The sequence below is a fragment of the Melanaphis sacchari genome, unplaced genomic scaffold (assembly GCF_002803265.2).
Source record: "Melanaphis sacchari strain LSU unplaced genomic scaffold, SCAv2.0 Contig2_pilon_pilon, whole genome shotgun sequence".
NCBI lineage: Eukaryota > Metazoa > Arthropoda > Insecta > Hemiptera > Aphididae > Melanaphis > Melanaphis sacchari.
In genome coordinates this window covers 2105816-2122939 of record NW_020271173.1, presented here as the reverse complement: position 1 = coordinate 2122939, position 17124 = coordinate 2105816, and the positions used below count along the sequence as shown (strand labels likewise).

Sequence of the window (17124 nt, the reverse complement as noted above, 5' to 3'; positions counted from 1 at the left end):
TATAATAGTAAAAAATCATAAATACTCAATATCAAAGACGTTTTTTTTTTCAAATCAAAATAAAATTCAAAATTGTCATATACTAATAGAATCGGCACAAAAGATTAATATTATTCAAAATCCGAAATATATAACATAATTTGAAAAAAAAATAAATATTTTAAACTATCAATTAACTTTGTGACTTATAACACAATATATAGTATTTGAGAAATATGTCTTATAGAATTTTCTAGTTACATAAATAGCAATTTGAAATTAATATCGTCTAAATCTAAGATATTATAATCATAACAAATATGAGTAGTATGAGTGTAATGGTACATAAATATACTCAAAAATCAAGGCAACAACAATCAAGTATTAGGGAAGATTTAAAATAACATAATTTATTTTTCCAAAATAAAAATTAATTATAAATTATTAGATTAACCTAGAAACATGTGATCTATGTGCTAAAAATATAATATACACTGAAGTATATACGAAATTCGGGCTATAACAATAATCTTATTTTGATTAGAATACGTACTAAAACAATTATATGTATAGTACCATAGTTTTATAGTATTTATTTCCTGTATTTCGGTGTGTTGCCTAAATAATTTTTAATTTTTATATCCTTAAATATTTTTCCAACCAAAAACACAATAGACGAACTACAATGACAATATACTAGTTTTTTTTTAAAAGTCCTTAAAATTAGTACCAATAAAGTTTAAAAAGCTGTGTGTATAAATTTAATAAAATAAGAAATTGGCTGACTAGCATATCAATGTACAATCCACATAGATTTGCACAAAGATTCCATACATTATATAGACAAACGTCTAAAAAATGATCTTAGAAACTCAAACTCAAGGTCGAAAAAAAAATGTCGAAGATAGTATTTTTGCCGCAAGTTATACAATCACTAAGTATTTTTTTTTTAATTTGAATTTATAAAGCTCATTATGGAATTGGCTTAAAATATAGTTACATACTAGGCTAAATTCTTGATTTTATTTTCAATTAAGAAATGAAATAAAAATTCACCCATTTTTGTTAACTACAGTGACGTTTAAAAACATTTAAAACAGAACTAATAATTTGACTGTGTTAAATATATGTGGGTATTTTACATTTGTATTCGTTTTTTTGGCGAGAGTAAACCTAAATAAATTTTCTGTGAGTATATGTTTTAAATTGTTATGTGTACCGGCATGACGTAATCCTTGTTTGGAGTTTAAGGATATTTTCAAGATGACTTAACGAACGGAAACTTTTTAATTACTAATAAAACTCGTATTTATTAATAAACAAACTATAACCTATCAGATGTGCTTGAATATTACTAAAACTAAAAAAAATAAATGTTCTGTAACAAAAGAAGTGCTGTACGTTCGTCTTTACATACTCGGCTGACTTATGTGCCATGACCAATGGACCCCGATTCCCAACAGCCTAGTGGGAATCACTGGATCTGCGGATTCCAGCCATTGCGTCCGATCCCATAGTCACGTACGTCAATGTATATATCACATTACAAAATATTCTAACACAAATGCAATTCGCCAAGCGATGTATCAAATCCATCGCAGGCTGATTGCCAATCTTGATAGGATTTGTCCACAAAGCTGGGTACATATTATGTACTCCAACAAGGCATTTAAGTGACACTAAAAGGAAATGGTCCAATAGTCGGGCTTTTACTTCGTTTGTACAAAAAAATGAAAACATTTATTTGAGTATTAACGAATTATTTCTGAAAGGGAAAATGTCTACTACACCACTATTGTCTCATTATTAAAACAAAAGTGACGATATAATTTAAATCGTACAAATTACCATACTTATAAAAATAATAAACTGTAATACGTGTAATGTTTATTTTTTATACTTAATACATCTAAAATTTGATGTATCTAAACATCGGTGTAAAATATCTTTTTTCTCATTGTGTCAACTCGTTAAATAGTTACCAATGCATAGTTAAGATTATTGATATTAATATAAAATATATTTTATAATTACAATTGAATAATTTAATAATTGCACAGCAGCTCTATTTAACGTAAGTGTATACTAGCCAGTATTAAAAACATATAAAAATATGGGTACGTATTATAAATGTATACACTAGCCAATAGTAAAAGTAAATACCAAAGTATTAAGATTAACAAATTATTTTTAAATTGTGCATGAAGTTATACTTTATTTTCTTTCATTAAAATAAGTTTAGCAACCGGTAATTCAACAAACTCGTATAAAATGAGCTATCCTAACTTGTTTGATTTATAATTTTTTTAACTGCAGTGTTATGCATTTTATAGTGACATAAAAATTAAATCATAATACCTAAATTAATTTTAATTACACTTTTGTGATTTATGAATCTTAATTAAGATTTTCTAGAGAAAATAACTTAATTAACTATTTATCATATATCAAATACTAAAAGAATTTTACTTATAAGTAAAAACTATAAAGTTTGTTCAATTTTGTATTAAACGTATCACATAATTTATGAAGTTAAATTACGTATATTTATACAATATAATATATAGAATAGGTTCATTTTAGTTGAACTGTATTGTAGTTATAATTTTAAATTCCTATGATATATTTATACAAGTCACTATATTATGCTGAGAAGATTTTTTTTCAAATAATATAATATTTCTTGATAAATCATTATAATTTTATTTTATTTTTTATATGAAAACAATAATATAGTTAATTATATCCAAAACATGTTTTTCATAAAATTATTAAATGTAGTGTACTTGTATAATCACATATTTCTTTAAGATTCAGATTTTTGATACGATTCAGTAATTTAGAAACTTGTTGACAATTACGAAATAATGATTATCTGTATAACAATTAATTAAATGTTAAAACTACTATAAGCTATACTCACAAGTAGGTAACTATTACAAATAAGTTATTAAAAAATGTCTAAATATATATTTGAAAAAAAAAACAAAACATTCTATCATGATCATTTTTTTTTTTTTAATAATTAACATAAACATAAATTTTAAATTTTTATAACATATATATTAACTATAAATTTTTAATGTACGTTAGTGTAGATATTTTTAATTTGTTAAAATAATTGATATGATGTAATACTGAGAGCTAGTACGTTCTAATAGTATATATATGTATATATTATCTATGACTATGTTTATTGATTTAATCAGCTTAATTAATATGGTAGAAATAAGAATATTATAATTATAAAGAACATTTATATTTTTACTTGGTGTGTTTAAATCAACAATTTTATTTTCACTTTTTTTATTCATATACAGTAAATACAGTTATTTAGCATGCAATATGATAATAATACGATCAATTTATTCAATGAATTAATTAGGCTTGGTTGAAAGAAAATATAAATTTGAATATTTTACGGTTGTTTAACTTCAGGAACAGTAAAAAAATATAATAAATTATTTTAAATATACAACAATATTGAAATATTATTTAATAAATAACAAATAATGTTTTTCTACTTTGAAAATGGCAAAAGCAAAATAATGTTTTCGATAAACTTAAAAATCAAGCAAAGTTTTACTAAAATAAAGTATAACTTTCATGAATTGTTATCGTTAAAAATACACAGTAATACTGGCATTAATATACCATAATTTACATTTACTTTTTAAGTCCTAACGGCGTTAACTTTTAACCCATATCAACCCTATGATCTCTGATAATAATCTAAAAATAAACTGTCATTTTCAATAAAAGAGTTATACCAGTTATTTTTATTTTATTTTTATACATGTTAACAACATATACTAATTTTTTATTTTTAGGAAAATAACAAATAATTTTAGATACTAAAATGTATCATACATAATATGTATAATAAATATTTTAAACTCTGATTTATGAAAACAAAAATTATAATTTAATTATTACAATTATTTTGTTGTTTAGAAGTCATGTAATATCAAAATGAATTTGATGTTCATTGTTCATAAGAAATTTATTTTAACGCAATTTTGAGCAAAAAAGTATAAGTATAGTATATCAATAAATATTTAAAGAAAAAACAATAAAAAACATCGTAAAATTTTTAACTTTATTCGTTGAAGTACCGAAAATTTAATTATGCATCATAATAATAGAGAAAAAAATATCCAAAAAAAAACTAAATGTACATAATATATATATATATATTAAATATAATGATGACAGTATAATATTTTTGTCACTGTCATGTATTCTCTTTATCATAAAAATAAAATGCATAAACTGGCTGTAGCGATTTACGATAGAAACAAAATTTAATCAAAAATAATAAAAATATTAACACTTTTAAGCTTTAAATATTAATTTCTTGTGTTTGTAAATGGATTTTTTAATTGGAGTTTTGATTATATTTCTTTGATTTTTGTTAATGCGATAGAAAAATCATAATTACTCAAATTATAAACACAGCTAGTGTAACAATATATAATTCAGATTTTTTTTTGGTTACACTTAAAAACTTATACTTTCTTAGGAATAACTTAAGATGAAGTAGTTATTAAGTATTTACAATCTCGCAGCAGTTTTTATGCATTTAGATATTTTCATAAAGCAAATATTATCTTGATGTAGATTTTGTTTGAATACTATTATGAATTCATATCTACCTATAAAAGAAAAATTTTAAAAATTATAAGCCATACGTGATAGGATTTTAAAAACTATAAAACATTATTCCACGATATTACTCATGCGTTTTTATATTTCTGTCGATATGATTCTCAAATTTTCGGTGTTAAAAGTCAAAACTTTGTCCTCAAACAAAATATTACTTATCATAAAAGCAAATATAAGAAAAAAATTAACTTTATCCATAATAATTTTCATATCCAAAATGAGACCCGTGTTTCTATGTATTCGGCTTACCATCTTCAATTTTTTAATTATGGTAAGTATCGGTTTTGTTTGGATTAATTTACTACGGATTTTAGTATTTAGTTTAGTACATTTTAAATTTCGTGTAGGGTGATTAATATATTGGTTAAACAATAATGTATGTTTTATTTATTTGTTTTATTATGGTTATCGTCAACTCATTAGAAGCAGTAAAAGTTATTTTACCGTATGCTCTGGGTGTAATTTCTGGTAGAAAATTGGATCTTGTTGATATTTTAGTAATTATTATATAGTTTTTAAAAATATTTGTTTTTTTTTTTTTTGCACTACGTATAGAATATTAAATTATCAATTTTTTAATTTTATTTTAGAATTATATTAATACAAATTCTAGGGTTATATAAATAATATTTTCTTAGTTTTTAACCGTTGTTAAAATATATCAAAAATACATAGTTACAATGTTTTTTATAAACATTTAAAGTTTAAATTTTGTAGGTTATTAAAAATTCAAAAATTTTAAAACTTCGCACTAAAAACTAAAAACAAAGACCTTTTAAGTTTTTCTTATATAAACTTAAAAGTATACACCACAAAAAATACACATGCATATCTTTTTATAAATATTTCATATTTAAAAAATGTTATTATTTCTTAAAACATAATTTTAATATATTTAGTTATCAGTATATATAATTAATGACCACATAATACTACGTTATTAACATTTATTGAATGATATAATATTTTTGTTTAAACAGTCCATATCTATAATATTATTATTTATTTATTACTTTTTTTTTCTTTAATTTTAATTTTTTTTTTTTTAGATGATATTTTATTTGTAAAAATATATTAATAGTACTATGTATAAATTATGCTAAAGATTTTGTAAATTATAATTATATGAACTTACATCATGTTAACATGGTACAATGTATATATAGTACATAATATTATTATTGTATAGGTATTATATTACTCTTATTTGATATAAAACTAATTAATCAACTATACGTTTAATAGGCAACTTACAACAAACTTCACAAATACATTCAAATAGTCAATAATTGATGACACAATTACTAATATAATATGTTAATAACTAAACAAAATATAAAAATTAAAAAACTATGTTAAAAATCAAACTCATTTAAATTGAATAAATTTTATATGGTTTATTTTCAAACAAATTAAAAACCTAAAAAAAAAAAAAATATTGCGTATTTTTATAACAGATTATAAGAATAAAAACTAGAGTAGAATAAAAATAAATATGCATTAAACTATATTTTTAAAGTAAATACCCGTAAAAGTTATGAAAAATAAAATTCATTTTTAAAAATAATCAACTTATAAAAGGTTTTTAAAAAAAAACATTACTACCATAATTATAGCTCGTATAATGTATCAATTTAATAAATAAAAATATTTGTTCAAATATTATAAAAAATAAATTAATAATTTAAAAAAAAAATACAATTTAATTGTTAATAACTGATTTTAACGTTATTCATAAAGGTAATTAAAAAGATTTTTCTCATTGGCCTATGTTGCCGTGGAAATTTCATTAATAATAATAAATAAATAAATAAATAAATAAAGATAGTTAAATTTTTAAATGTAAATTTTATAAATATTCTATCAGTTAAAAAAAAAAAAAAAACCAGAAGAAAAACTCTGATGTATTGAAGGTTAAGAGTATACCTACCTTGATACAATCGTCCAAAACTATGTGTTAAATTTGAATTAAATAATAAATCTATTACTTAATAATAGCATACAAAACAAAATACTATTTAAAGTAAAGACAATAGACAGTATTTATTTTTTATTATCTTATTTTTATCATTTTAAGTAATTTATTTTTCTGTTAATATGGTAGTTCAACCTAATTTTTGTCAAAACCAACGTATAAATTAAAATATTTATAGTTATATTTATAATACAATGGCTATCTCGTATTTTGATATAATAATATGATATTATCATATATTACACATTTTAACTTAAAAATTCTATACATATATCTAATAGCTATCATATAAAAGTGAAAATATAAATTTTGATTAGAGCCTACGATTAACATTTTTTCGAATTACAAAAAAATAGCTAAAAATGTCAAAAGATAAATGGTTATTTTTCGTTTAGATATTGAATTTCATCAACACTTGAAGTTAAAATATTGTTGACGTATATTATTCATATATTTATTCTGTTACTAAAGTGGCTTCAAATGTTTAATGTTTAACCAACTTTTTTTTTTTTTTGTAATGAACACTTTTCGACCACCTAATCTAAACGATCGTTTTTAGAACCGCCAGTGCTAAATATACTTCTAAATCATACCAAAACTACACAACAATCAGCACCAAACATATATAACCATTATAAAATCCTGATGGAGAAACCGAAACTGAGTCCCAACACCAATGGCAAGGTAAGGTAGGATAACAAAGCAGTCTTTCACATTACTTATGTGCTTAGTAAAATATACACTTAACAAAACATATTGGCAATCTCAAGGATAGTAAACAGGAATGCCTATCTACGTCAAGTACTTATCCCTTTGGTTAGCTCTAATTTAAAAATAGCTTAAATTAATTAATTTAATAGTTTTAAAATAATAGTTATAATAAACATAACCCGACGCGATGTTATCCAATCTGTTATTAACAGATTTTCAGATGTTGTTTATATGTATGAATAATAAGAATAAACAGTAACTTTCCTAAAATAACTAACAATTAAATAAAATGTATGATAATCATTCATACTATAATTAGTTTTAATTATTATAAAAGTCTATGACTCTGCTCGAAAGTCCTTTTTTCTTTATTGTTATTTGTATTTTTTTATTAATTAAAGTAAACATATAATATTTACTGAAAATAAATATTATAGTATTTCTTTATTTTTTTTTTTTTTTTTTACTTAAGTTTTACTGGTAATTATTGTCTAAGCTTAGGCTTATAGAATCACAATTTTTTGACATTTTAATATAATAAATAACAATATGGCAATTTAGTAAGAACTATAGATTTTAAAAGTATAGTACGAAAACTATATGTGACTGAAACAGAAAATGCCACTTAATAGATACTTTTAAAAAATTTTAAGTTCAATAAATTAATCATTTTTCAATTAAAAAATATAAGTTTGTATACTATATATGCTATTTAAAGATATCTTGAAATGACAATACGTTTATACTAAAAATTTAAAAACTAAAAGTTACCCAGGTACATTTCCAGTCACATAAAGATTAACAAATATACTTCTTTATAAAATAAAAAAATATGTATGATTATGTTTTAATGTATATAATAATTTTTCTAAAACAAAACTTATTAAACATCTGAAATCTTCATTTAAATATTTTCTTTGGAACAAATAATTATATTTCAATTTAAATAGTTTTTAAGAATTATTATTCTATTTTACAACTTAATGTTATGGCAATACTAACAATAACAATATGTCATCGCCGTTAACATACTTCTAAAATATATTTTGGAAAACTAAATTATATCTCTAGAAAATAATTTCTTCAGGGAGTAATATTGACAACATTTATCTGAACTGCTTCTTGTAGTTTATGATGGTAAGTAAGAGTTCAAAATTATATTTATTATCCCTTAGTTTTACCTAAGATATTTTATAGTTTTAAAAATAAGTGTTAACTACACTAATTTAATTAAAGTTGTTACAAACAAAACTGAACTCTCTTTATACACTAAAATATATTACGTGAATAATTCGTAAGGTAATATTTATTTAAATATTCACAATGTTTACAATTAAATTATTTTTTACATACGCATGATATTAAACAAACACTCTTCCATTACTTATAATAACATTCTCTCGAAAAGTTGAACAAATTAATTATTATATGGTTCTGGTACAAGTACTATCAATAAAAACATATGAACATGTATACACTAAGTATATAAAATATATTATATCATATATATATGTGTACAGTGTGTACACAGAATACATACGATCTTAAAAAAGAGAAATTGTTTCATCTCCATAGTTTTTTTTTTTTTTGGTTAGTTGATATGACGGAAATGATAAACGAGAATAATGTCGAAACACAAACTATCTGAAGCCGAAACTACTTTTTCTGTTTTATTATGTTGTGTCAAATATATGTTCTTGCGCTAACAGTATAAAATAATATTCGGTTATTTGTCATATGATATATGCGTAGGTATTGACTAAGGATGTAAAAAACATATGTATCGAAGTACAAAATAAGAATCAACAAGAACACAAACACTGGCAGACCGGTTGGAGTAAAAAAAAAAATAAATAACTATTAAAGTGCCTTTAACAGTCAGTATATGTCTTTGTCTTTTTTTATTGACTTTTTAAATATTTAAAACACTACTGTTATAGTACAAAAATGGTTTTATATTGTGTTTGTTTTATCAAAATTAATACTATGAAATTATTATATTACAATATATTACTGTAATAAAACTCTAAAAAAAGTATTTCAAAAAATAATTTCCTTTTTGTTTATAAGCGTATTACTTTAGTTATTAGAATGACAAATATTAAAACGACAAAAATACAATTACAAACACTAAAAATTGTATAACAGTTAACCTAAATAATTTAATAGATTAAAATTTTTTAAAGCTTACCAAATAAATAATAGTTGAATTATAAATATTAAAAATAATATAGTCAGTTAAGATTTGAATATATCTTAAGTATTTTGTATGTTTTATTCAAATATTTTTACTTCTAATATTTTGAGTTTCTGATAAATATTTGCTCTTATTAAATTTATTATTAATACAAATTAATTTAAAATATAATCAGCAATGGGTACGATAGTAAAATTTCTATCTTACCTCTCAAGCTAGTATTAACGGAGACAGTTAAATAAATGGCTATATGTAATTCTCGAGGACAAGTATTGAAGATTTTAGTTTTGACTCCCTTCTGGCTATGTACCCTTGTAAGACCATGATAAATCTTTACCGTACTTTATTCAATCTACACCTATCTCGCTTGGGATGTTTTTACGCAAAATTGCATTCATATAATTCGTCTCTAGGATAAACCTAATATCCTCTATCTTTGTCGTGCTTAAAATATTATAAAATATTAAATATTATTACGTGCAAGTTCAAAACTAAAATATTTATTTAAAAAAATATTCGTTTCATAAAAAAAAACTCTTTTTACTTTATTTAAAAACTGTTTTAATTTTATAATTCATACAATAATGGTAATAAATGAAAATAACATTATTAATATTATATTATCGACTCAAAATAAGTATACGATTATTGCAACAATCAATATAAAATTGTATAGTCACAATATTTTAGCTTAAAATATAACTATCAATAATTTCATTTTTTTTTTTTTTTAATATTACCAAATATTTTGAGATAAAAACGTCAACATATATTTGGATATATTTAACATGGTTTTAATAACACAAATAAGAATATATCCAAAATAAGTTTTTTTCGTTGTAAATCGCAGCATGAAGATGTATTTATTATGAGATATATTTCTTGGCCTCCTATTACAAATACAAAATTATTAACTCAAAATTATTTTTTAAAACCCATAAATTGACTAAATAAAAGTATTTATGATTAGTTATTAGTCAATCTTCACAAGTATCACAGATCTAATTTATTGAAGACGATAGACATTTTTTTGACCGTGTCTATTTTGTTCGTTAGCCGTATAAGTTATTTTTAACGAGGTTTTTCACTTTCACGTCATAACAAGATTCAATTTTTCATTTCTTCACTTTATCAACCCTTTGTGAAAGTAAAGAGACACATAAATTAAAAATTTGACTTATGATAATAATACATATATTACATGAATTTATGATTTGGAATACAAAGTACTGTAAAATATCGATTCTTTAAAAAAAAAAAAATAAAAAAATATGATACCTATAAATTAAATATCGTAAAATTTTTGGATAATAATGTTAAAATTTAAATTGTAACAAAGAAAAAAAATTTAATTAATTATCAAGTGTATTATATGTAGTTATTTTAAGTAATGATTGAACTTTTGTGCTTAAAATTACGAAGAAATTGCCAAAGACTAGTAAATAAATATCACGAAACGCAATAAATAACATATTTGTTAAATTGTAAAGTTTTATTGTTTATTTACATTGTTAATAGATTTTAACAAATTTTTATTAAAGCTCACAACGTTAAGATAGTTTAACATAAATAATAATAAATTAAAATAGTAATGAGATAAATAAAATAAGCTATTTTTATATACATATAAATCGGTGAAATTTAAAATATTCAATTAGATTAATAGCTTATTCTGTATTGAATTATATATTAATGTATAATAAAAATGACAAGAAATAATTTAGAACATGAATGTGTTGGATTATAGATTATTATTGGCTATGGGATAATTTGTATAAAAACAGTATTGAGGATTTTTTTAATAATGGATGTAAAATAGAACAATTTGAATTGATATTTACACATTTTGAGTTTTAAAACACGTTATTAAAATTCATACAGTCGGCTAGTATGACTACGTAACTATAAAATACACAATTTATGTATTTCAATATAAAAATTAAACGTCACGACTGATATATTACAAGGAAAGTCATTAATGTAAAAAATTACCTTAACGATATTGTGTACTATGGGTCTGACACGATCTAATATTATATATTTCACAAAAAAAAATGTGTTAGAAACAGAAAACAATCGCTATTATCTGTAATATATTTTGGGTCACTTTAGGGTTTGAAAATCTTCATATTAATAATCTATGAAGTGCATATTTTTAAACTATTATATCCTAAATTTTCACTGGTATCTGATGACTCGTAGGGGACCTCACGCGTCTGTATAAGACATGTAAGTCCCCTCTATGTGTCAAATAAAAAAAAATAAAATAAAATAAAAATATTCAGTAAAAAAATTTATTTTAAATTATTTCTATTTGATATTTTAACAACAACAAAAAATCCATAATATTTACCTTTAATATATATAATGAAATCGCATGAATCTTTCGTTTTTGCAATATTTAAAACTCGTTGTAATTATATTTTCTGCGTTGAACAAATCACTATATATAAATCTAATTTATTAGTCTTTTTCGTTTTTTTCAATAATTTGTGTAAAATTTGCTTTTTAGAAAATTTATTCACAAACAACGTACTTTCATCATCTAAATTTGATTTAAAAGCCAAACATACCACGTTGCATAAAGTTCACAGACTTTATGATGCAATCTCTACATTTCTCGAAAACAAACTTTATAACAACGATGACTTTTTAGCCTTTAATATAGTAAGGTATGAAGACCTTGTTCTATCTAAACACTGCAAATAATAACCACATGGATATCGAATCTTTTGAAAAGACTAAGCCACTTTAAATTTAGTAGATTTTTGTGGTCCACATATATTTTTATAATGATACATTTTGTTTTAAAATAACAAATATATGCATTTTTATCACAAAACATAATATATTTAACCTTAGCAATTAATATTTATAATATTTATTTAATGTTGTTATTGAGTCTTAAGTCTGTATCAAATAGGAAAAAAATTAATGTATTTACTTAGGACACAATTAGTATAGTTGTTAAATATTATCGGGATGCAATTAGTGTAGTTGTTTAATATTATCAGGACGCAATTCGTATGAAAAGGGGATCTTGGGACGCAATTCGTTTGCACTGTATTAATCATTCAGTCTACACTTTTTGTTGAACAATTTTTATTCATCTGTGAGTTTAACATTTCTATTATGGAGTGATATTTTACTACTGTTTGTTTATCAATGAATAAGATTTTAAAAAGTGTTACAAATAATTAACAAGATTAAGAAGTTAAATACTAATATTAAAATACATTATTATTATAATAAGCATTAACACCTTTAAAAACAAAACGTCAACCATATACGATCATCAAACCGTATATTTGATTTTCTGAGCCTACTGATAACCGATATAGGTTCACTATACCTACTGAAACAATCGCTCCAACGATAAGTAATACTCTCTTGTAACCAACTTTAGTCGTCTAATTGCTTGTATTGGTAATTAATGTGTGCACATATTATTTTTAACAAACTACAATAATAATAACATACTATTAAACTATTAAATCGATATAAGATAATGCCTTTATTTTTAATATGTTACTAATATTTAGTTTAATTTTTTTCTCATCATTTATTATTTAAATTAATGATGGTTATAAAATTGACGTGAGGCTGTATTAAAATTTTCAACTAGTCGGCCATGCCTAATCTTTGCCGTACTCTCTTATTTTTAATTAAATCGTACCTTGCATTAAATTAATTGAGAAATAAGGTACTGTATAGTACAAACGGTTTTTCGCTAAACTAGGAAACCATCAAAATCTGCTCATGAATAGATTAAGTGCATACTCATTCACTACCCAAAACTCTTCACAGTAGACTCAAAAGAAAGCGTGTTATATTGATTTGATTTTTTTTTTACCGTATAAATCCCAAACTTTAAGTGTCACTAATGGTTGGATTTTCAATCATGTAACTTCAATTTAGAATTCTCTCTCCCAGAAAAAAACTGTACAGCAACATATGTAATTAAAACAAAAATAATAAAATTATAAAAAAACAATTTACTATAAAAAGGGATTGAGAATAGTACTAAAATTTTGAATATACACCTATGTTTTAAAATGTATAAATGTATATGCTGACATTACAATTACTAAGTATTGTTAGGACAAATGAAAAAATCATAATAATATATAACCGTACAGAGAAATTATAATAAACACAAAGGAAAATGCATAATATCGTGCAAGAATTTAAATGTGACACCAACTCCAAGCATGTGCACGATTTCAACGCGATTTCCGAATATCGCATATCTATCATTACAAGTTGCAACGGGATATAAGATAATAATACTATATAATGTACCTATAATATATATATATATATATATATATATATATATATATTTGGGCGTAAGTCTAATTCCCTAGCGCACGTGGAATGCATAGCAACGCATTCTTTAGTGGACTTAGATAATCAAGAATCGCACGGTGCGTGAACACCGATAGGAATAGCTATAACATTAGCGACGATATCACGGTAGAAGCGACGAATGATAATAAAATATAATTTTCTGCCTGATATAACTATATTGTATCCACAACTGCTTCATAATAGACAGTTTTTTCTAAAATATAGTAACGCCTATAAGATATAATACGCTCATCGCCGTTATTACTCATAAAAATGTTTGTAATATTCAGATTAAAATTATTAATTTATTATGTCAGAAATGAAACATTAACATTAAAATGAAGTTAGAAATTCTGAAAACTCATAATTTAAGTTAACAAATAATATAATAACAGTAAGGAATAATAAAATCTACATACAAGTACGTCATAAACATTTTCTAGACGAATTTCGAGGGAAATAATGTTGTTTAAGATATATTTCAATGTGATTTTAAAACCATTATTAGTGTTAATAGCTTTATAACTGTTACCAAAAATACATAAATCATAGTTAATAATTTACTAATAATTTGCTTAAATACATTTTATGTGATTATAACTTATAATCGCTTATTTCAATTTTAATTTTAAAACTAATATTAACATTTAAAAACAACTTATACAATCAATCATGAATATACAAACTCATCAAAGAAATTTATGTAAGTATATTTCCATACAAATTTCAAATATTATACGAAAAAAAATTATTAAGTATAATTTATACTATAAATTATAAATATCTATACTATAAAATTTATAGTATAGATATTATTTATTATTATCACTATTAATTTTTAATTATTTAGAAAAATTAAATAAAAATTTATTTTACAGACAGTTTATTAATATTGTATTAGGCGTCATATATATATTTTATCATTATAATATTATAAGCACTGACAAAATTTGATAAAGTAATAAATTATGCTATGCCGAACCATATTATTTTCTAACTTCTCCATGAGCAGTTATAGATGTGATTTATTTATTCTATGGTTGGATAATCCATTGATGCCATTTCATTAACAAATTTTTTACCAAAATAAAATATAGCACAAAAAAATGCAATAATACAGTTTACATAAATTACAATAATTAATCAAATAACTTGGTAATAATTATATGTAATATAACTAAATTGAATACTATACAATTTTACTATAAATTAAAGGTATTGTAAAATCATTTCAAAATCACGGCAAAAAATTATTCAACACTCGAAAGCTCTATAACTAAATCAAGCAATCAAGTACCATTGACCTATTTTATGGATAGTTTTTGTCAACTACAACTTATTATCAAAATTCAAAGGACGATAGCAATCGAGAAATCATTAAAAAGTATCGAATAAATTATCCAAACCTTTTAAAAAACCAATTCAAGACAACCATGTACGGTGGCAACATGACTGAATCTTATCTTGGTTCATTCAAAATAGATACTAAACAAGTAAGAATTGTATAAATAATGACTTCAACTCATTTTAAAAACTTCAGACTCGTTGAGAAAAATGCTCATTATTCTCAATCAAAATTAACATTTTACAGCACTAAAACATGTTTTAACTTGAATAATTTTACTACAATTTATGGTATACGATCCGGTAAAATTAGAAAATTAATAATAAGTATTTTATCTTTAAAAAAAAAAAAAAAACAATTTGAAAAATTACAACATTTAAAAATTACAATTTGTGTTTATCTAGTACTTAATTGAAAATTTGGTCATCATAGGATCTGAAATAACGGATAGTATATATAATATATTATAATATAAAGCTGCATTATTTACTCTTATCAATAAAATAATTTTCAGTATTTACTAGTATAATATATTTCTATGTCCATAGCATTTTTTTAAATTGAGATAATACAGTCTTTCATGGTCAATTTATAGCTTACACGAAAATATTTACTGAATAAACATTATATCACAAATTACATTTACACAAGAAATATTTACCATGTTTAAACTATGAAAAGTTATTTAAAGTAATAAAAGAACACATTTGTTTAAATAAAAATATTGATATCTATTGTTTTTCCAAAAAAGGGTGTAGTAAACATACGTTTCACTTTTTGAGGAATACTATGATTTAATGTATTTGAGTGGAACATACTCCCTTGAATTTTTGAAATATCTTATGAAAAGATGCTTTGAACCCACAAATACATAATACCTATGTAGATTGCTAATAATGTACCAATTATTTTTTTCAATTCTAATTTTTGTTTCATTGAATCATTTAATATTTGTGTAAACAAAATTTGTTCTAGTTATATTTATTATTTTATACGTAACTCACTATAATACTTATTTTATTTGTTTTATATTCATATTCCTGTGTACATAATATAAAATTTTCTTGTAATTAAATTTTTACCTATAAATAAATAGATATATACAAAAACATAATTTTTCAGTTAAATAATTGAAACAAAAATTAGTATAAAATTATAGCTAAACGCTTAGCAATAAATATTTTGTGTATGACGATTTAATAAAAAAATAACAAAAATATATATATATATATATATATATATATATATTATTTATTGTGAATTAATAACACTTTATGTTTTAAATTAAAATTGTGTCTTCTTTATGTTAAATCATATACGTATAGGTACTCTAATTTGTTACATTATACACAGCAATTTTTAAATATAGGATTAAAATTAATTATCATAATAAATACTTGGTATTTTTAAATTAAAACATTAAAAATACAATACGAATTCAAAATAATAAAATTTTTTGTTCCTTCCTAATGCGATATTTTTTAACCAGTTTTAAGTTTCTATATTATGTACAACCTTATGTGTGTATTTTTATACCTTCTTTGTTCGTCATGACTTTAGTTACTATGGTTACCAATACCAATTCTATTCACGAAAAATGCTTTTTAGTGAACTATTTCCTCAATATTACTTATAATGTATATTATTATTTCTATTAATATTTAGATTTTTATTCCCTAAATATTTTTTTATTGTTTTATTTAATTTGTTGAGTTATTAGTTAATTGAATCAAAGACATATGAACGAATAAAAATATTGAGAAATTCGCTTTACTAGTTTTGAGTGTTCCTTTTCACTGAATAGGTATAGGACGTCATAATAGTAATGTATGTGTTAAATTTGAATTCAATAATAAATCAATATACTTGTAAAAATAAATTTAAAAAAATATTTTTTGTGAA

General features: G+C 22.3%; 1 protein-coding gene across 1 annotated transcript in view; it reads right to left on the bottom strand.

Moving 5' to 3' along the window:
- LOC112595819 (metabotropic glutamate receptor 2) overlaps positions 1 to 17124 on the bottom strand; it is a gene marked incomplete in the record, with an annotated part of 171686 nt that overhangs the window by 110133 nt on the left and 44429 nt on the right.